We start from the raw sequence: 21,214 nt of genomic DNA on the forward strand, positions 1-21,214 counted from the left end.
GAGAATAAGTTTCCCAAGCTTTGTCCAGATATGGTGGATTTTATGTATAGGTTTCAGTGGAGGACTTGCTTTTTGGAGTGACTCTTCATAGACAAGATTTTGTACATTGGCTGTAACCTAGAGGGTTGTTTTTTTTTTAAAGGGAATTACAGGTATGTCTTTCATGTAATAATTGTTATTCCTAAATGTTTTTATCTTGTTTAACTAAGTCTTGATGCAGCTATTGTCTTCTTTTTTTTTTTTAACTGTCCATTTTTGTGTCATTTATTTTATACTTCTTGGATACTGGGTGCTTTTACATATATATATTTTTTGGTATCATTAATCTACAATTACATGAGGAACATTATGTTTACTAGACTCCCCCCATAACCAAGTCCCCCCGACAAACCCCATTACAGTCACTGTCCATCAGCGTAGTAAGATGCTGTAGAATCACTACTTTTCTCCTCTGTGTTGCACAGCCCTCCCCATGCCCCCCAACTTTATACATGCTAATCGTATTGCCCCTTTCTTTTTCTCCCTCCTTATCCCTCCCTTCCCACCCATCCTTCCCAGTCCCTTTCCTTTGGTAACTGTTAGTCCATTCTTGGGTTCTGTGAGTCTGCTGGTGTTTTGTTCCTTCACTTTTTTCTTTGTTCTTATACTCCACAGATGAGTGAAATCATTTGGTACTTGTCTTTTTCCACCTGGCTTATTTCACTGAGCATAATACCTTCTAGCTCCATCCATGTTGTTGCAAATAGTAGGATTTGTTTTCTTCTTATGGCCAAATAATATTCCATTGTGCACATGTACCACATCTTCTTTATCCAGTCATCTACTGGTGGACACAGATTGTTTCCATTCCTTGGCTACTGTAAATAGTGCTGCGATAAACATAGGGGTGCATATGTTTTTTTCAAACTAGGCTGCTGCATTCTTAGGGTAAATTCCTAGGAGTGGGATTCCTGCGTCAAATGGCATTTCTATTTTTGGTTCTTTGAGGCACCTCCATACTGCTTTCCACAATGGTTGAACTAATTTACATTCCCACCAGCAGTGTCGGAGGGTTTCCTTTCTCCACATCCTCACCAATATTTGCTGTTGTTTGTCTTTTGGATGTTGGCCATCCTAACTGGTGTGAGGTGATATCTCACTGTGAATTTAATTTGCATTTCTCTGATGATTAGTGATGTGGAGTATCTTTTCATGTGTCTGTTGGCCATCTGAACTTCTTTGGAGAAGTGTCTGTTCATATCCTCTGCCCATTTTTTAATTGGATTATTTGCTTTTTGTTTGTTGAGGTGCATGAGCTCTTTATATATTTTGGATGTCAAGCCTTTATCAGATCTGTCATTTATGAATATATTCTCCCATACTGTAGGATGCCTTCTTCTTCTATTGATGATGTTCTCTGCTGTACAGAAGCTTTTCGGCATAATATAGTCCCACTTGTTCATTTTGCTTTTGTTTACCTTGCACAGGGAGATATGTTTGTGCAGAAGTTGCTCATGCTTATGTCCAAGAGATTTTTGCCTATGTTTCTTTCTAAGAGTTTTATGGTTTTATGACTTAAATTCAGGTCTTTGATCCATTTCGAGTTTACTTTTGCTTGTGGCGTTAGACAATGATCCAGTTTCATTCTCTTACATGTAGCTGTCCAGTTTTGCCAACACCAGCTGTTGAAGAGGCTGCCATTTCCCTATTGTATGTCCATGGCTCCTTTATCATATATTAATTGACCATATATGTTTGGGTTAATATCTGGACTCTCCATCCTGCTCCACTGGTCTGTGGGTCTGTTCTTGTGCCAGGACCAAATTGTCTTGATTACTGTGGCTTTGTGGTAGAGCTTGAAGTTGGGAAGGGAGATCCCCCCAACTTTATTCTTCCTTCTCAGGATTGCTTTGGCTATTCGGGGTCCTTTGTGGTTCCATATGAATTTTAGAACTATTTGTTCCAGTTCATTGAAAAGACTGTTGTTATTTTGATACAGATTGCATTGAATCTGTTGATTGCTTTAGGCAGGATGGCCATTTTGACAATATTAATTCTTCCTAGCCAAGAGCATGGGATAAGTTTCCATTTGTTAGTATCCTCTTTAATTTCTCTTAAGTGTGTCTTGTAGTTTTCAGGGTATAGGTCTTTCACTTCCTTGGTTAGGTTTATTCCTAGGTATTTTATTCTTTTTGATGCAATTGTGAATGGAACTGTTTTCCTGATTTCTCTTTCTGCTAGTTCATCATTAGTGTATAGGAAAGCAACAGATTTCTGTGTATTAATTTTGTATCCTGCAACTCTGCTGAATTCAGATATTAGTTTTAGTCGTTTTGGAGTGGAGTCTTTAGGATTTTTTATGTACAATATCATGTCATCTGTGAATAGTGACAGTTTGAATGCCTCCTTACCAATCTGCATGCCTTTTATTTCTTTGTGTTGTCTGACTGCTGTGGGTAGGACCTCCAGTACTATGTTGAATAAAAGTGGAGAGAGTGGGCATCCTTGCCTTGTTCCAGATCTTAGGGGCAGAGCTTTCAGCTTCTCACTGTTAAGCATGATGTTGGCTGTGGGTTTGTCATATATGGATTTTATTATGTTTAGGTACATGCCGTCTATACCCATTTTGTTGAAAGTCTTTATCATGAATGGATGTTGAATATTTTTTTCTTTTTTTAAAAATTCACTTCATATTTATAGTTGCTAATGGTTTCACATATTTCACCTGCCACATACAGGTTCCTTTTTTTTTTTAGGTATCATTAATCTACAATTACATGAGGAACATTATGTTTACTAGGCTCCCCCCTTCACCAAGGATCCCCCACAAACCCCATTACAGTTACTGTCCATCAGCATAGTAAGATGCTGTAGAGTCACTACTTCTCTTCTCTGTGTTGCACATCCCTCCCCGTGCTCCCCCAAACATTATACACACCAATTGTAATGCCCCCTTTCTTTCCCCCCCCTTATCCGTCCCTTCCCACCCATCCTCCCCAGTCCCTTTCCCTTTGGTAACTGTTAGTCCATTCTTGGGTTCTGGGAGTCTGCTGCTGTTTTGTTTCTTCAGTTTTTTTCTTTGTTCTTATACTCCACGGATGAGTGAAATCAATTGATACTTGTCTTTCTCCACCTGGCTTATTTCACTGAGCATAATACCCTTTGCTCCATCCATGTTGTTGCAAATCATAGATTTTTTTTCTTCTTACGGCTGAGTAATATTCCATTGTGTATATGTACCACATCTTCTTTATCCATTCATCTACTGGTGGACACAGGTTGCTTCCATTTCTTGGCTATTGTACATAGTGCTGCAATAAACATAGGGGTGCATATGACTTTTTCAAACTGGGCTGCTGCATTCTTAGGGTAAAATCCTAGAAGTGGAATTCCTGGGTCAAATGGTATTTCTATTTTGAGTTTTTTGAGGAACCTCCATACTGCTTTCCACAATGGTTGAACTAATTTACATTCCCACCAGCAGTGTAGGAGGGTTCCCCTTTCTCCACATCCTCGCCAATATTTGCTGTTGTTTGTCTTTTGGATGGTGGCCATCCTTACTGGTCTGAGGTGATATTTCATTGTGGATTTAATTTGCATATCTCTGATGACTAGTATTGTGGACCATCTTTTCATGTGTCTGTTGGCCATGTGAATTTCTTGTTTGGAGAGGTGTCTGTTTAGATACTCTGCCTATTTTTTAATTGGATTATTTGCTTTTTGTTTGTTGAGGTGCGTGAGCTCTTTATATATTTTGGATGTCAAACTTTTATCTGATCTGTCATTTATGAATATATTCTCCCATACTGTAGGATGCCTTTTGTTCTATTGGTGGTGTCCTTTGCTGTGCAGAAGCTTTTCAGCTTCATATACTCCTACTTGCTTTTGTTTCCCTTGCCCAGGGAGATATGTTCATGAAGAAGTCGCTCATTTTATGTCCAAGAGATTTTTGCCTATGTTTTTTTCTAAGAGTTTTATGGTTTCATGACTTACATATAGGTCTTTAATCTATTTCTAATTTAGTTTTGTGTATGGGGTTAGACAATGATCGAGTTTCATTCTCTTACATGTAGCTGTCCAGTTTTGCCAACACCAGCTGTTGAAGAGGTGTCATTTCCCCATTGTATGTCTACGCCTCCTTTATCATATATTAATTGATCATATATGTTTGGATCAATATCTGAACTCTCTATTCTGTTCCACTGGTCTGTGAGTCTGTTCTTTGCCAGGACCAAATTGTCTTGAGTACTGTGGCTTTGTAGTAGAACTTGAAGTTGGAAAGTGAGATTCCCTCCCCCCACTTTATTCTTCCTTCTCAGGATTGCTTTGGCTATTTGGGGTCTTTTGTGGTTCCATATAAATTTTAAAACTATTTGTTCCAGTTCATTGAAGAATGCTGTTTGTATTTTGATAGGGATTGCATTGAATCTGTAGATTGCTTCAGGCAGGATGGCTATTTTGGTGATATTAATTTTTCCTAGCCAAGAGCATGGAATGAGTTTCCATTTGTTAGTGTCCTCTTTAATTTCTCTTAAGAGTGTCTTGTAGTTTTCAGGGTATAGGTCTTTCACTTCCTTGGTTAGGTTTATTCCTAGGTATTTTATTCTTTTTTATGCAATTGTGAATGGAACTGTTTTCCTGATTTCTCTTTCTGCTAGTTCATCATTAGTGTATAGGAAAGCAACAGATTTCTATGTATTAATTTTGTATCCTGCAACTTTGCTGAATTCAGATATTAGTTCTAGTAGTTTTGGAGTGGAGACTCTGGGACTTTTTATGTACAGTATCATGTCATCTGCAAATAGTGATAGTTGGACTTCTTCTTTACCAATCTGGATTCCTTGTATTTCTTTGTTTTGTCTGATTGCCATGGCTAGGACCTCCAGTACTATGTTGAATAACAGTGGTGAGAGTGGGCATCCCTGTCTTGTTCCCAATCTAAGGAGAAAAGCTTTCAGCTTCTCACTGTTAAGTGTGATGTTGGCTGTGGGTTTGTCATATATGGCCTTTATTATGTTGATGTACTTGCCCTCTATACCCATTTTGTTGAGAGTTTTTATCATGAGTGTATGTTGAATTTTGTCAAATGCTTTTTCAGCATCTATGGAGATGATCATGTTGTTTTTGTCCTTTTTGTTGATGTGGTGGATGATGTTGATGGACTTTTGAATGTTGTACCATCCTTCCATCCCTGAGATGAAACCCACTTGATCAGGGTGTATGATCCTCTTGATGTATTTTTGAATTAAGTTTGCTAATATTTTGTTGAGTATTTTTGCATCTATGTTCATCAGGGATATTGGTCTGTAATTTTCTTTTTTGGTGGCGTCTTTGCCTGGTTTTGGTATTAGGGTGATGCTGGCTTCATAGAATGAGTCTGGAAGTATTCCCTCCTCTTCTATTTTGTGGAAAACTTTAAGGAGAATGGGTATTATGCCTCATAAATTTCAACAGTGAATCCATCTGGCCCGGAGATTTTGTTCTTAGGTAGTTTTTTTTATTACTGATTCAATTTCATTGCTGGTATTTGGTCTGTTTAGATTTTCTGTTTCTTACTTGGTCAGTCTTGGAAGGTTGTATTTTTCTAGAAAGTTGTACATTTCTTCTAGGTTGTCCAGTTAGTTAACATGTAGATTTTCATAGTATTCTCTAATAATTCTTTGTATTTTGTGGTGTTCGTCATGATTTTACCCTTCTCATCTCTGATTCTCTTTATGTGTGTAGATTCTCTTTTTCTCCTAATAAGTCTGGCTAGGGGTTTATGTATTTTGTTTTTCTCACAGTTCCAGCTCTTGGTTTCATTTATTTTTTTCTGTTGTTTTTTTCTTCTCAATTTTATTTATTTCTTCTCTTATCTTTATTATGTCCCTCCTTCTGCTGACTTTTGGCCTCACTTTTTCTTCTTTTTCCAGTTTCAATAATTGTGACTAGACTATTCATTTGGGATAGTTCTGCCCTCTTTAAATAGGCCTGGATTGCTATATACTTTCCTCTCAGAACTGCTTTCGCTACGTCCCACAGAAGTTGGGGCTTTGTGCTGTTGTTTTCTTTTGTCTCCATATATTGCTTGGTCTCTGTTTTAATTTGGTCATTGAACCACTGATTATTTAGGAGTATGTTGTTAAGCCTCCATGTGTTTGTGAGCCTTTTTGTTTTCTTTGTGCAATTTATTGCTAGTTTTATACCTTTGTGATCTGAGAAGTTGGTTGGTAGAATTTCAATCTTTTTGAATTTGCTGAGGCTCTTTTTGTCACCTAGTAGGTGGTCTCTTCTGGAAAATGTTCCATGTGCACTTGAGAAGAATGTGTACCCTGTTGCTTTTGGGTGTAGAGTTCTGTAGATGTCTGTTAGGTTCTAGTGGGTTGTTCAGTGCCTCTGTGTCCTTATTTTCTGTCTGGTTGATCTGTCCTTTGGAGTGAGTGGTGTGTTGAGGTCTCCTAAAATGAATACATTGCATTCTATTTCCTCCTTTAATTCCATTAGCATTTATTTCACATATGTAAGTGCTGCCATGTTGGGTGCATAGATATTTATAATGGCTATATCCTCTTGTTGGACTGCCCCCTTTATCATTATGTAATGTCTTTCTTTATCTCTTGTTACTTTCTGTGTTTTGAAGTCTATTTTGCCTGATACAAGTACTGCAACATCTGCTTTTTTCTCCCTATTGTTTGCATGAAATATATTTTTCTATCCCCTCACTTTTAGTCTGTGTATGTCTTTGGATTTGAGTTGAGTCTCCTGTAAGCAACATATAGATGGATCTTGCTTTTTTATCCATTCTATTACTCTGTGTCTTTTGGTTGGTGCATTCAGTCTATTTTTTCATTTAGGGTGATTATTGATAGATATGTACCTACTACTATTGCAGGCTTTGGATTCGTGCTTACCAAAGGTTCAAGGGTAGCTTCTTTACTATCTAACTGTCTACCTTTAACTCACTTACTGTGCTATTATAAATACAGTCTAATGATTCTTTATTTCTCTCCCTTCTTTTTCTTCCTCCTCTACTCTTTATATGTTAGGTGTTTTGTTCTGTACTATTTTGTGTTTCCCTTGACTGAGTTTGTGGATAGCTGATTTTATTTTGCCTTTAGTTAGTATTTGGTTGGTCTGCTTTCTTTGCTGTGATTTTATTTTCTCTGGTGACATCTATTTAGCCTTAGGAATACTTCCATCTAGAGCAGTCCCTTTAAAATACACTGTAGAGATGGATTGTCAGTGGTAAATTCCCTCAACTTTTGCTTATCTGGGAATTGTTTAATCCCTCCTTCAAATTTAAATGATAATCTTGCTGGATACAGTATTCTTGGTTTGAGGCCCTTCTGTTTCATTGCATTGAATATATCATGCCATTCTCTTCTGGCCTGTAAGGTTTCTGTTGAGAAGTCTGATGATAGCCTCATGGGTTTTCCTTTGTAGGTGATCCTTTTTGTGTCTCTGGCTGCTTTTAATACCCTGTCCTTGTCTTTGATCTTTGCCGTTTTAATTATTATATGTCTTGGTGTTGTCCTCCTAGGGTCCCTTCTGTTGGGGAAGTCTGTGGACTTCCCTGTTCTGAGAGACTATTTCCTTCCCCAGATTGGGGATGTTTTCAGCAATTATTTCTTCAACAACACTTTCTGTCCCTTTTTTCTCTCTTCTTCTTCTGGTACCACTGCAATGCGAATAGTGTTCTATTTAGATTGGTCACACAGTTCTCTTAATATTCTTTTATTCCTAGAGATCCTTTTATTTGTCTCTGCCTCAGCTTCTCTGTATTCCTGTTCTCTGATTTCTATTCCATTAACAGTGTCTCCTCTTCATCCATTCTGCTCTTAGATGCTTCCATTGTTTGTTTCATTTCTGTTATCTCCCTCCAGAATTCATCCCTTAGCTCTTGTATATTTCTCTGCAGGTCCATCAGCATGGTTATGACTTTTATTTTGAATTATTTTTCAGGAATATGGGTTATTTCTGTCTCACCATGCCCTCTCTCTGGCATTTGAGTGATTTTGCACTGAACCATGTTCTTGTACCTTTTCATGGTGATAAAAGTACTCACTGGTGAGTGGCGTGTGTGTCAGCTGGGAGAACAAAGTCCCTTCCTGATTGCTGGCAACCTTGCCTGTCTCTGACGTCTTTGCTGGTTAATTGCACACAGGGAACAGTCTCTGGGTTAATCCCCTGAGCTGTCATGGGCAGGACAGCTCTCGGATGGCCTAGGGCACTGGTGGGTGTTGCAGGTGAGAGGCATGTGTTCTCCTGCGAGAATGGTGCCCTTTCATGCCGTCCACACTTTGTGCTGGCTTCTTCTGCCTGTGCTGATAAACTGGGTGCATGGGGCAGCCTCTGAGTTGATCCCCTGACCTGCGGTATGTTGGGCAGCTCTCGGGGTGGCCTAGGGCTTTGGCGGGAGTTGCAGGCATGCAGCGCATTATTGCTGGAAATATAAAGCCCCTTTGTGCCTTCCAGGCTCTGTGCTGTCTCCCTGCTGTCTGTGCCGGCCAGCTGGGTGCACAGGCCAGCCTCTGGGTCTGGTGAGAAAATTCTGTATGGTTGCTGTGGGCAGGGCTGCTCCGTGGCTGCTCTGTAGCAATGGCAGGTCAGCCAGTTTGCTTGCAGTGCCAGCGGGAGGGAATGTATGGCAGGCTGCTTATTACCATGAGGGGCTTCAGAGCTACATTGCCACCCAGAGGGTTAGGACCCATGAAGTTCCTTAAAGTTCCCAGCCTGCTGGACTGAGTGTGCCATGATGATTTTGTCCACCTGTTAAACCCTTGTCCCTTAAAGACTTTTAAAGCACCCGCTTTTCTTTTGTCCCAGGGCAGCCAGCTGTGGGTCCTGTTCACAGTCTTAGTCTCAGATTTTACTTTTCCATTTCTCTAATATCCAGTACACCCCGCAATATGTGTCTGTGCTCCTGGTGGAGATTACTAGGGCTGGTTATTTGGCAGTCCTGTGCTTCCGCTCCCTCCTCACTCTGATTCTTTTCTTCCCGCCAGTTTGCTAGGGTCAGGGGAGTGCTCGGGTCCCACCAGGTAACAGCTTTGTATCTTACCCTTTTCGTGAGATGCTGAGTTCTCGTAGATGTAGATGTAGCCTGTCTGTTGTACTGTATCTTCTGGTCTCTCTTTTAGGTATAGTTGTATTTGCTGTATTTTCAAAATATATATGGATTTGGGAGGAGGTTTCCGCCACTCTACTCACGCTGCCATCTTGAGAATCTCTGTTCATTATTTTCTGACTTCTTTCACACATCATAATTAGTTTGCAATTTATCCACATTGTTGCATATATTAATTCACTCCTTTTATTGTTGAGTAGTAATCCATTATGTGGATACACCACAATTTGTCTATCTGTTCACCCATTGATGGACATCAGGGTTGTTTACAGTTTGGGGCTATTACAAATGAAGCTGTTGTGAACATTCACATATAAGTCTTTGTATACATATGTGCTTTCTTTTCTCTTGGGTAAATACATAAGACTAGAATAGCTGAATCATAGGTAGGTATATGTTTAACTTTTAAGAAACTGTCAAGTATTGTACAAAATGGTTGCACCGATTTACATTTCCATCAGCAGTGTGTAAGATTTCCACTTCCTCTTTCTTGCCAATACTGGTGAGTCAGTATTTTTAATTTTTTTCCATTCTAATAGTTATGTAGTGGTAGCTCATGGTTTTAATTTACATTTCTGTAAGTGATAGTAATGATATTGAACATCTTTTCAAGTGCTTTTTTGCCAGCCATTTATCATTTTTGGTGAAGGATCTGTTCAAATCATTTGCCCAAAATTGTTTTGGTTGTATGTTTTCTTATTAGTGATTTGTGAGAGTTCTACAATAGTTTATATTACTGTGTCTTCAAATTAATTAACTTTTTTCTTCTCCAAAGTCATAAAGGGCACCTACAAAAAAACCCCACAAAAAACAAAAACTGCAGCTAACATAGTTCTTGGTGAAATATTGAGCGTTTTCTCCTCAAAAGCAAGAAAAAGATAAGAATACTCTTCTCAGAGCCATGGGGAAATGGGAAAATGACAGCCTCTTCTACAGCTGGTCTTGGCAAAACTGGACAGCTACATGTAAGAGAATGAAACTGGATTACTGCCGAACTCCATACACAAAAGTAAACTTGAAATGGATCAAAGACCTGAATGTAAGTCATGAAACCATAAAACTCTTAGAGGAAAACATAGGGAAAACTCTCTTGGACATAAACATGAGCAACTTCCTCATGAAAATACCTCCCCAGGCAAGGGAAACAAAAGCAAAATGAACAAGTGGGACTATATCAAGCTGCAAAACTTTTGTACAGAAAAGGACACCATCATTAGAATAAAAAGGCATCCTACAATATGGGAGAATATATTCAAAAATGACAGATCTGATAAAGGGTTGACATCCAAAATTTATAAAGAGCTCATGCACCTCAACAAACAAAAAGCAAATAATCCAATTAAAAAATGGGCAGTGGATCTGAACAGACACTTCTCCAAAGAAGAAATTCAGATGGCCAACAGGCACATGAAAAGATGCTCCACATTGCTAATCATCAGAGAAATGCAAATTAAAACGACAATGAGATATCACCTCACACCAGTTAGGATGGCCAACATCCAAAAGAGAAACAACAACAAATATTGGCAAGGATATGGAGAAAGAGGAACCCTCTTACACTGCTGGTGGGAATGTAAATTAGTTCAACCATTGTGGAAAGCAGTATGGAGGTTCCTCAAAAAGCTCAAAATAGAAATACCATTTGACCCAGGAATTTCACTTCTAGGAATTTACCCTAAGAATGCAGCAGTGCTATTTGAAAAAGACATATGTACCCCTATGTTTATCGCAGCACTATGTACAATAGCCAAGAAATGGAAGCACCCTGTGTCCACCAGTAGATGACTGGATAAAGAAGATGTGGTACATATACACAATGGAATACTATTCAGCCATAAGAAGAAAGTAAGTCCTACCATTTGCAACAACATGGATGGAGCTAGAGGGTATTATGCTCAGTGAAATAAGCCAGGCGGAGAGAGACAAGTACCAAATGATTTCACTCATATGTGGAGTATAAGAACAAAGCAAAAACTGAAGGATCAAAACACCAGCAGACTCCCAGAACCCAAGAATGGACTAACAGTTACCAAAGGGAAAGGGACTGGGGAGGATGGGTGGGAAGGGAGGGATAAGGGCAAAAAGAGGGCATTACTATTAACACACATAATGATAATGTAGTGGGGAGACATGGGGAAGGCAGTACAACACAGAGAAGACAAGTAGTGATTCCATAGCATCTTATTACACTGATGGACAGTGACTGTAATGGGTTATGTGATGGGGACTTGATAATGGGGGGAGTTTAGTAACCATAATGTTGCTCATGTAATTGTATGTTAATAATACTCCAAAAAAATTATAAAAAGAAAAAAAGAAATGGGAGTCCACTGAAAGATTTTTATGGGTGTGCAGTCAGATTGTATCAAAAAGATAATTATGGTAATGACAGTATTGGTAAAAATTAAATTACATTTCTTAAGAAAAAAAAAGAATACCCTCTCACCACTTATATTTACCATCATACTAGAAGTTTGACCCAGTGCAACAAGGCAAGAAAAATAAAAGGAATACAAACCAGAAAGGAAACAGTAGAACTCTTTCTATTTGCAGATGACATGTTTGTTCATTTAGAAAATGTTAAGGAAATACGTACAACTACTACTTAACTTTTCAAAGTTACAGATTATAAAATTAATTTTAAAAACCTTAATTGTATTTTTATATGCTACTGGCAAACAATTGCAAAATTAAGTTTAAAATGGATTTCATGTATAATAGAACAAAAAACATAAAATTCTTAGGAGTAAATATAACATATATAAGATCTCTACTCTCCAAAACATTTTTGAGCAAAATAAAGAAAAACTAAATAGATGGGGAGATAGATCATGTCCATGAATTTAAAGACTCAATACTGTTAATCTGTCAGTTCTCCCTAAGCTGATCTACAGATTCAATGCAATCCATACCCTAATACCAGCAATCATTTTTGTAGATATTGAAAATCTCATTTTAAAGTTTATATGGACATGTAAAGAACCTAGAATATCCAAAGAACTTTAAAAAGAAGAACAAAACTTAAGAACTTATACTACTGAACTTCCAGGCTCATTGTGAAGCTACTCTCACTGATCAAGAGAATATGGCCCATAACTTGACAAATAGAATACAGAGCTAGGAATAGACCCACAATTATATAGTCATTTAATTTTTTGCAAAAGCACCAAAGTAGTCCAATAGGGAAAGGAAAGTTTATGCAACAAATGATGCCATAATAATTGACTATCCATATGGAAAAACATGAATGTCAACCTCTACATCATACCATACACACAAACTAATCTGAGATGGATCATACACCTAAATGTTTGGTAAAATCATATATTTTTAAAAGGAAACTTTAGAAGAATATCTTCATGATTTGGGATAGGTAAAGTTGGCTTAGCAGGTCAGAAAGCAGTGTCATAAAATAAAACATTAGTAAATTAGATTTTATCAAAATTTAAAATTCTCCTTATCTAAGGACACCAGTAAGAATATTGAAAGGCAATCTACAGACTGGGAAAAAATATTCAGAGAACATAGATCTGACAAAGGATTACTATGCAAGAAATATAAAGAACTCTATAACTCTGATAAAAAGGCAAACAACCGAACTTAAAATGGGCAAAAGATTTGAACATACACTTTGCAAAAGAAAATAAACAAGTGACTAATTATCACATGAAAACGTGATCGAGGTCATTAGTCATTAGAGAAATATAAGTTAAAGCCATAATGAAATACCACTCTGCACTTACTAGAATGGCTGTTAAAATGACTGACAACCCCAAATGTTTGTGAGAATGTAGAGCAACTAGAATTCTCAACTCTTGTAAAATTATAACATCTTTGGAAAAAGATATGACAATTTCTCATAAAACTAAATGTTTACTATCCTATAATCCAGCAATTCCATTCCTAAATATTTACCCCAGAGAAATGAAAACATATGTCTACACAAAGTCTTGTACATGAATGTTCATAGCAGCTTTAATGTATAATAGTGAGGAAGAGGAAATATCAATAGGACAATTGATTATCGCAGATGTCAACTGATAGGAGAATGGATAAACAAGCTCATATATTTATACAATGAAATACTACTCATAAGAAATGAACTACTAATACAAGCAACAACATGAAGAATTTCAAAAACATAATGCTGAGTGAAAGAAGTGTTACACAAAAGAGTGCATACTAAATGACGTGATTTATCTGAAATTTTAATAAGCCAACCTAATCTATAGTGGAAAATTTCATAACAGTGGTTACCTCTGGCATGTGGGGTTGGATAATGACAGGGAAAGAACGTGAGGAAATTTCCATGAGTGATCAAAGTGTTCTCTATCCTGATAGGTGTTTGGTTCACACACCTCATTTGTCAAAACTCAGGGAATGTATGTTTAAAATTTATGTCTCTGATTACAGGTAGATTTTATATATATATAAAAAAAGAAACTAAACACATGTGCAACTCGTTAACTATTTGCTGCAGTTTCCAGGGATACATGTACTGATGTCCGCAATTTACTGTAAAGTGCATTAAAAATGAGATACATTAAGGGATGGATAGAGGGGTGGTGGATCAATAGATTTGTGATAAAACAAATCTCATAAAATGTTGATGGTAAAATCTAGATGGGGTATATCAATAGTCACTATAAAATTCGACTTTGTTGTATTTTGATGAATTTCATAATATTAAAGTTGAGAAAAAATTAGAAAGAACACAGAAAATATGTAGTAAAAAGTAAGTCCTCCTTTTCCTACCCCAATCTTTGCCCTTTTCCAGAAGTAACCACTATTGTCATTCCAAATCCTTTTCTTTGAATTTGCATATATGTATGTATATATATATGTTGAAATGTATAGCAATCTTTTTAAAACACAAAGGAGATTGTACTATTCACATATTGAGCAATCTGCTTTACTCATCTGATATTTTGTCTTGGAGATCATTCTACATCAGGACATATACATCAGCTTCTTTCTTTTTAACTGCTGCCTACTACCCCATAGAACATACCATAGTTTACCCATTCCCCAGTAGAAATTTAGGTTGCTTAAACTTTCTTGCTCTTAAAAATTACTCTCCAAAAAAGATGGGCCAATGCCCAGTTCCCCATACCCTTGCCAATGCTGGATATGATCAGTCTTTCAGTTTTGTTTACCCAGTGGGTGAAAAAATGTTCTGGATTTTCCTGAGAATTGGTGAGGTGGCAAATCTCTTAGTATTTTATCGGCCATGCGTGGTTTTCCTTTTGTCAGTTGCCTTTTCACATTCTTTGCCTTCTTCTCTATTGGATTTGATTTCTTCTAATTGATACTTTGTATGTTCTGGATACAATCCTTTGTTCATTATCATGTTGAAAATATTAAAAATTGCCTCCTAGTTTGTGGCTTATGGTTTCACTTTCTTTATAGTGTCCTTTAATTAATATAAATTTTAATTTAAGCATACTCAAAGGTATAAGCCTTTCTTTATGGTTTTCATTTTTTTGTGTCTTATTTAAAAAATTTTCCATTATCACAAGTTCATAAAGATAATTCTCTCATTATCTCCTAAACAGATTTCTGGATATTTTTTCTCTGCAAATACATAATCTGTATAATAAGGAAAGAGGATGACATGTATATCATGCATACTGTTTTATAACCTGTTGCTTTGTCATTTAGCAATATATTTTGAACATTATTTCCCATGTGAATAAATTTATCAGTAGTGTTGTGGGTGGGGTTTCCCAGGAAACAGACTCAGAGAAAGAGATTTGGGTGCAGGAAGTTTATTAGTACTGCTTTCAGGATCAACAAGTGTGGGGGAAGGGAATGAAGTAGGATTAGACAGGAGGGCAAGCTAGGCAATGGTCCAGGAGCAACAAGGGTTCCAACTTTGTAGCTAACAGGGCCCTGTAGTGTTGTCCCAAATTGAAGAAAGAAGGCTGGGCCTTTATGCTCCCATGTTGTTAGATGTGGGCTGCCCTGGAGGAAGGAGGCAGGACCTTGGCCAAAGCAGCTGACTTCAATAGAGCTTGTGTCCTGGAGATAGCTGACTGATGAAGGCGGTCAGCCTGTAGCACTCCCAATAGCTAGGGGTATCTGAGCAGCACATCACAGAATCCACTACAGTTAGGGACCCTTGTGACTCAGAATAGGAGAAAACCCTACTGACCCTTGCCTAATAAGTGGGAGTCAGCCCCACTTAACAGAAGGTCTGCAATAGGTGATTGCTGGCATTAACAATAGTTTCCTTTTTATTAGGAAAGCAGAAACTTTCTCAGAAGTCCCCAGGAGATAGCCCCTTATATTTAATTGGCTAGCACTAGATCACAGGTGCATCCCTAGGTGAAGGGGAAACTGGGAAAGTGGGAACAGGATTGTGGTGATACTGTGCCTGGAGCAGTGAACACTGCGGCCCTGAATCTTCTCTGGGTTCTGTTAGCATGGAAGAAAAGGGGAAAGGATATTAGACATGCAAGTAACAAAGCCTGCCACAAATAGACTTCAACAAAATTACTTTGAGTAATTGCATATGGATATAACTTACTGAAACAGTCTCCATATTGCTGGACATTGGGCTTTTTCCAGCTTTTTGCTATTATGCACTGTGCTGCAATAAACATCCTTGTAATTTTTCTCTGCCCATAGCCTCAATTATTTCTTCAGATTGAAATGCTACTTATGTAATTGCGGGGCAGAGGGAATGTACCTTTTAAAGAATTTTTGATACAGATAACCAAGATGTACCTTTGAAAGGCCCTACAAATTTGTTTCCCCTGAGCAGTGAATGAAGAGGCCTGTCCTTATTGACATTGAATATTAACATTCTTGGGAATTTTCATTAGTTTTATATTCTTTAAAAGTACCTAGTTTTAATTTCATTTTGTACTGATTTTCATTGGCCATATTTGCTAATTTTTTGCATTGTGGTCCAAAAAATGTGCTTTGGACTGTTTCAGCTTTCTGTAAAGTATTAAGATGCAGTGTTTTGGTATTGTGCTGTGAGGGTGAATTCCAGCAGGCCTGAGTTGTATTGCTGGTCAAGTCATAGAACATACTGATCGACAGTGTTTCCTTTTAACCTGTGCTGGAGAATTTCAGGGCTTTTTGACCCAGTTTGTTAGAATTGTTTATTGATAACAACGAGACCAATGATTTGCCCCTGGTCTTGGTGTTACCGATCCCCCACCCCCCACCCCCAAGGGCTCTGCTGTTGAGTCTGGTTACATTTCAGGAAAATGGCTGCATGCTATGAATACCTAAATACATATTCATAATTAGTATTCACAGTAGCAGCAGAAGAGCTATGCAAAAATACTTTGTAATGAATATTTTTATGACCTATAAATTGGACTCCATGTAAGTGCCAAAAATATTTTTAAAATACTATTCAGAAAGGTAAAAGAGGGAGAAAAAAAATTTTTTTGCTAATTAATCCAATGAAAAATGATGACATGTGGATTTAGAAACATGCTGTAAGCTATCTTATTGGGAAACATGGTGGTGCTGTTTGAAAAACACTTTCTGAATATGTAGTTCATGAATAATAGATCTCTAACTCCAGTTTATATTTTCTTAGTGAAAAAGGGTTAACAACAATTATTATAGCAGAAAATAAAGCCATGGTGTTTCAAATCTGACAGAAATACTTGAATATTTTACTGTCTTTAAATATATAAATATATGTACTAAAAATTTCTGGAATCATTTGTATTGCATTTTATATGACTTGTGTAATCATTATTGCACTTTATAATTTTTGCACACATTATTGTCTTGCATATCATATTAAATACTTGCTAGCTCAGAAAAATATTCTGTAAGTCCACATGCACTTAAGGTTGAAGATACAGAAAAATAAATTTAAATAGGCAAAAATGATATTTGATATATTATACTTTCTTAATTCATGAGTTATCTTTGAAATACAGAGTAATGAAGTAAACTAACAGTACTAAAGCATGATGTGAAAAATATATGACCATTATAAGAATATACTTTAGTATATCTTGCAAAATAGTAAAAATTATAAAGAATTAGACTACCCAATTCAGATAAGAATACAGAAAAACTGAGCACTCAATACATGGTAGGTAGAAATGTAATACAGTGTAGCTCTTTTGTGAACCATTTTAGCAATACACAGAGCATGAAAATTATTCATACCTTTGCCTTAATAAATCTATATCTGTGAGTCTAATAGTCTAAGATAATAATCCAACATCCAGAAAAGCCTGTATATACAAAGATATTCATTGCAATATTATTTAAATGATGAAAATCATAACCAACTTAAACATCCAAAAATTGGAAAAGAATTTATAAATGATGAATCCATTAAGATGCTATTTAAACTATAGTATGTCTATATAATTGAGTTTAATGAAGGTGCTCTGTAGGATGTGGTGGTAACTGAAGAAAAGCAAGGGGCAGAAAAATTATATAGTGGGAAATATATTTTGGGACTATAAATACAGGTACATATTTCCTGATATTTCTCAAGACAAAATAATAGAGAAATAAAGCAAGAACGAATAAAAGTGGTTCCTAAAGGGGGAGGGAGGGAATGTGGAAAGCACAAAGCTGGAAGTTAGACCTTTGTGAATGTATCATTTTATATTTTTACTTTGTGTGAAAGATGGCTCTGAAGAATATCCCCACCTCCTGGTCCTTGTGAAGTTCCCTCTGACCTTGTATCAGGGTTGGTCTGTCTTGACTAGTAGAATCTGGCAGAAGTGATAATAATGTAACTTTCAAGATTAGGCTCTAAGAGACAATAGGCTTCCTTCTCTCTCTTGAATCTCTTGTTCTGGGGGGAAGCCAGTTGCATGGAGGGGATCTAAGTTCAGCCAGTAACCACCTTGGAAGCAGATTATCCAGCCCCAGTTAAACCTTGAGATGACTGCAGTCCCAGCTGACATCTTACCTGTATTTCAGGGAAGACCCTGAGCCAGATCCACCCAGCTAAGTTTCTGACTCTCATAAACTGTGACATAATAAATATTTGTTATTTTAAGCTGCTAGGTTTGCTTTAATTTGTCAGGCAGCAATAGATCACTCATACATGATGGAGCCATAAAATTGTTTTAAATAGTTTAAAAACTGAATATAATAAAAAAGAAAAACAAGCAGTCCATAAAAACCTAAGACAAACTGAAACAAATGAATCTAACTATATCAAATTCATGGTAAAATCTACACAGAGAATAATTATTTCAAGAGACTTCCAAACACAGTATTTTTACCATACATCCCTAGTGGGCTAGATCCTAAGGACAGAAAGAACTGCAAATAAATATTAAATGGCATTCAGTGGTGTAACAGTTAGCAATAATATTGGTATTATTACCCAGACACTATTCTATCTGTACAGTAGAATAAAGCAAATAAGTCATCATGTTAATATCATTAAGAACCAAGACTTTTTTAATGAGAGAAAAGAGATGCAAACACAAATCAAAGAAATTAAGTAAAAATCCTTCAATCTTTAATTTGGATTGGAAATAGCAGTATGAACTCAGTTTATTTTTATTTTTCTAAAAATATGTCTTTTTTAGCTCTGTGCATGGAAAAGACCTAAAATAAATGACAACATAATAGCAATATATACTCAATATCCAGATTGTGGTGATTAAATATGATTTAAAACAAACAAACATGCAGAACTCCTTAGCGAAATGGCTAATTTCAATTCTGAGGTTGGAAATGTAAATGATGACCCTGGAATAGCCTGTCTTACTAGAAATTAAGGGCTACAAGAGTTATATTAAAAGGACTAAGGAACCAACTTTTTAAGGGGTTTTCACTGGCCCAAAATAGGACAGTTAGTGCATCAAAAGGCTTAATTACTGCAAAATGATATATATATTTATATATCACATATTCTAAAACTCCATGGGTTCACAACGAGACTCAAAAATTAAAACTTCATTGGTCACAGTTTTGAGGCTGCTTATTAATCATAGTTAATGATTAATACAATTAATAACTCATTGATCATAAAATTGGCAAAGAAAGGGAAAAAATTAAATACTTACCCTGACCTTCTGTATTTCTGAGCATTCAGAATTGATGGGAAAGAATTCAAGCTCTGAAAGAGTGACAGAATTGGAAATCATTTCATGAAGGAATGGTCTGAATTATGGAAATGCTTTAATATCTTGATGTGAGTGGTGGTTACATGGTTACATAACTGTAAATATTCATGAAGCTATGCAGTTAATTTTTGTGCATTTTATTTAGGTAAAGTATACCTCAATTTAATGATTTTACCTCAATTTAAAACTTGTGCCTCTATTTTTAAAAATCACCATTGTGCCTTACAGCAAGCTATATGGAAGTACACAGCACCCTGTGAAATATCCTTCCCAAAAAACTGAACCTGAATCTAACCATGGTTCCAGATATTACTACCAACCTCCAGAAAATAAAGGGGATGAAGGAACATGTTAAATGACACCAATAGGATACAACCAACCAGTTTAGAATATGGGACATTATACAACACAAAGACATGGTTTCTTTAAAATGATATAAAAGAAAAAGGGAAGGGGACAGGAAGGGTTATACATTAAAAGAAACTTAAGAGACAAACCAAAACGATAGATGGACATTGTTTCGGTCTTGACTCAAAAGATTGTAAAAAGCCATTTTTGAGACAGTGAAGTGTGAACACAGAATGGATATTAGATGATATCAAGGAATGAGGGTTAATTTTATTAGGTGTGATAATGGCATTGTGTTCTTAAAGTCCGTAGCCGTTTTAAGTATTTATGGGTGAGATTATGTGATTGGTTTTAAAATATGCAAGGGGAATAATATGGAGGAGAATAAATGAAGCAAGAAGGCCAAAGTAGTAACAACTATTGAAGCTCGGTGGTAGATAAACTGGGGCTCATTAGGCTACTTACTCTCTTGCTCTGTGCATATGTTTTTGGGCTATCAGTTGTTAAGCTTCAAACTCACCCTTCTATACTTTCCCTTCGGATTCTGGGGATGGGATTCTATCGTCCACGTTTCTGCTCAGCCAGCTGCTCCCTGTTAAGACTCTAACTATAGGGGGCGATAGAGGGAGACTGCAAGGCTGGAGGAGGAAGGGGGTACTTAAACGCCTTTTGCTCTTCCTGGTTCCTTCCTGTCAGTTTCCTGCGCCTGTCAGCACACCCCCAGGACCATTTCTTCACCTCCGTGCCAGCAGCTCCTTCCCTGTCTACAGCTGAATCCAGTTTGCAGCTTTCCGACATTCACAGAACTGGCCTCAACGCACCTGCATCAGAAACACCAGCATGAGGTGAGTGGCACTCCCTTCTCTGGGGCCCCAGTCCCAGGGAGCTGTTCCTCCAAACTTCAAAATTGTAATAATTTCATTCTCTTTCCTTTCCACTCCAGCCCCGGGGGTGGTAGCAGCTTCCTGAGATTACTCTCTTTGCAATACCTTGGACTTCTCTTTTCACCATTTGGAATATCTATTTAACAACTTTATGCCTGGTTAACATTTTTTATATGAAATCCTATCTGTTCAAATAACTAGCGTGGCCTCTGTCTCCTGACTGGTCCCTGACTCAGAGGTACATCGACTCCCATCAGTCATTGGTTGAGGCTGCTTCCAGGGGGTTTATTCCCCTGCATTTCTGGCCTGTCACATGGGTGGTGGATGGCAAAGCCTACTCCAGCCTGTAGAGCAGGCTCCAGTGGTGGGAGAAAGCCCTTAGGCAAAGTAATGCAGGTGCTAGCAATTGGAATTTAGGCCAGTGTGCTCTGAAATGATAAGGGAGAGGGGACAAAGTTGGGGCGTGTCTGACAATGTTTGCTAGACAGCCAAATGCCCTTCATAAAAATTAGTTTCTAATTACACAAGCATTCATTATTGAAATACACTTACTAAGCATAAGGCTAAGTTTTCTCAGTCACTATCCCCAATCCTGATTCCCTTCTGTTCGTTCCTCCCCAGAGGTGACCAGTATTATCAGTTAGCATTTACACATGCTCTTTCCACATATATATGCTTTTAAAACATATATGGCATTGTTTTGCAAGTTTTTTTGTTATTTCATAGTATACATATCTGTGCAATTTGCTTTGTTCATTAGGCAGTTTGTCTTGGAAGTCACTCCAGATTGACACATAGAGCCACTGCATTTTTTTAAC

At 37.2% G+C, this 21,214-nt stretch overlaps 1 long non-coding RNA gene across 1 annotated transcript in view; it reads left to right on the forward strand.

Moving 5' to 3' along the window:
• Positions 1-20,694, forward strand: part of LOC118968940 (uncharacterized) — a 286,730-nt gene extending 266,036 nt beyond the window's left edge. Inside the window, exon 4 of the long non-coding RNA XR_012127556.1 lies at positions 20,209-20,694. This is a non-coding gene — a long non-coding RNA (uncharacterized lncRNA). The remainder of the gene's footprint in view (positions 1-20,208) is intronic.
• Positions 20,695-21,214: the final 520 nt, after the last annotated feature.

The sequence above is a fragment of the Manis javanica genome, chromosome X (assembly GCF_040802235.1).
Source record: "Manis javanica isolate MJ-LG chromosome X, MJ_LKY, whole genome shotgun sequence".
NCBI classification, from domain to species: Eukaryota; Metazoa; Chordata; class Mammalia; order Pholidota; family Manidae; genus Manis; species Manis javanica.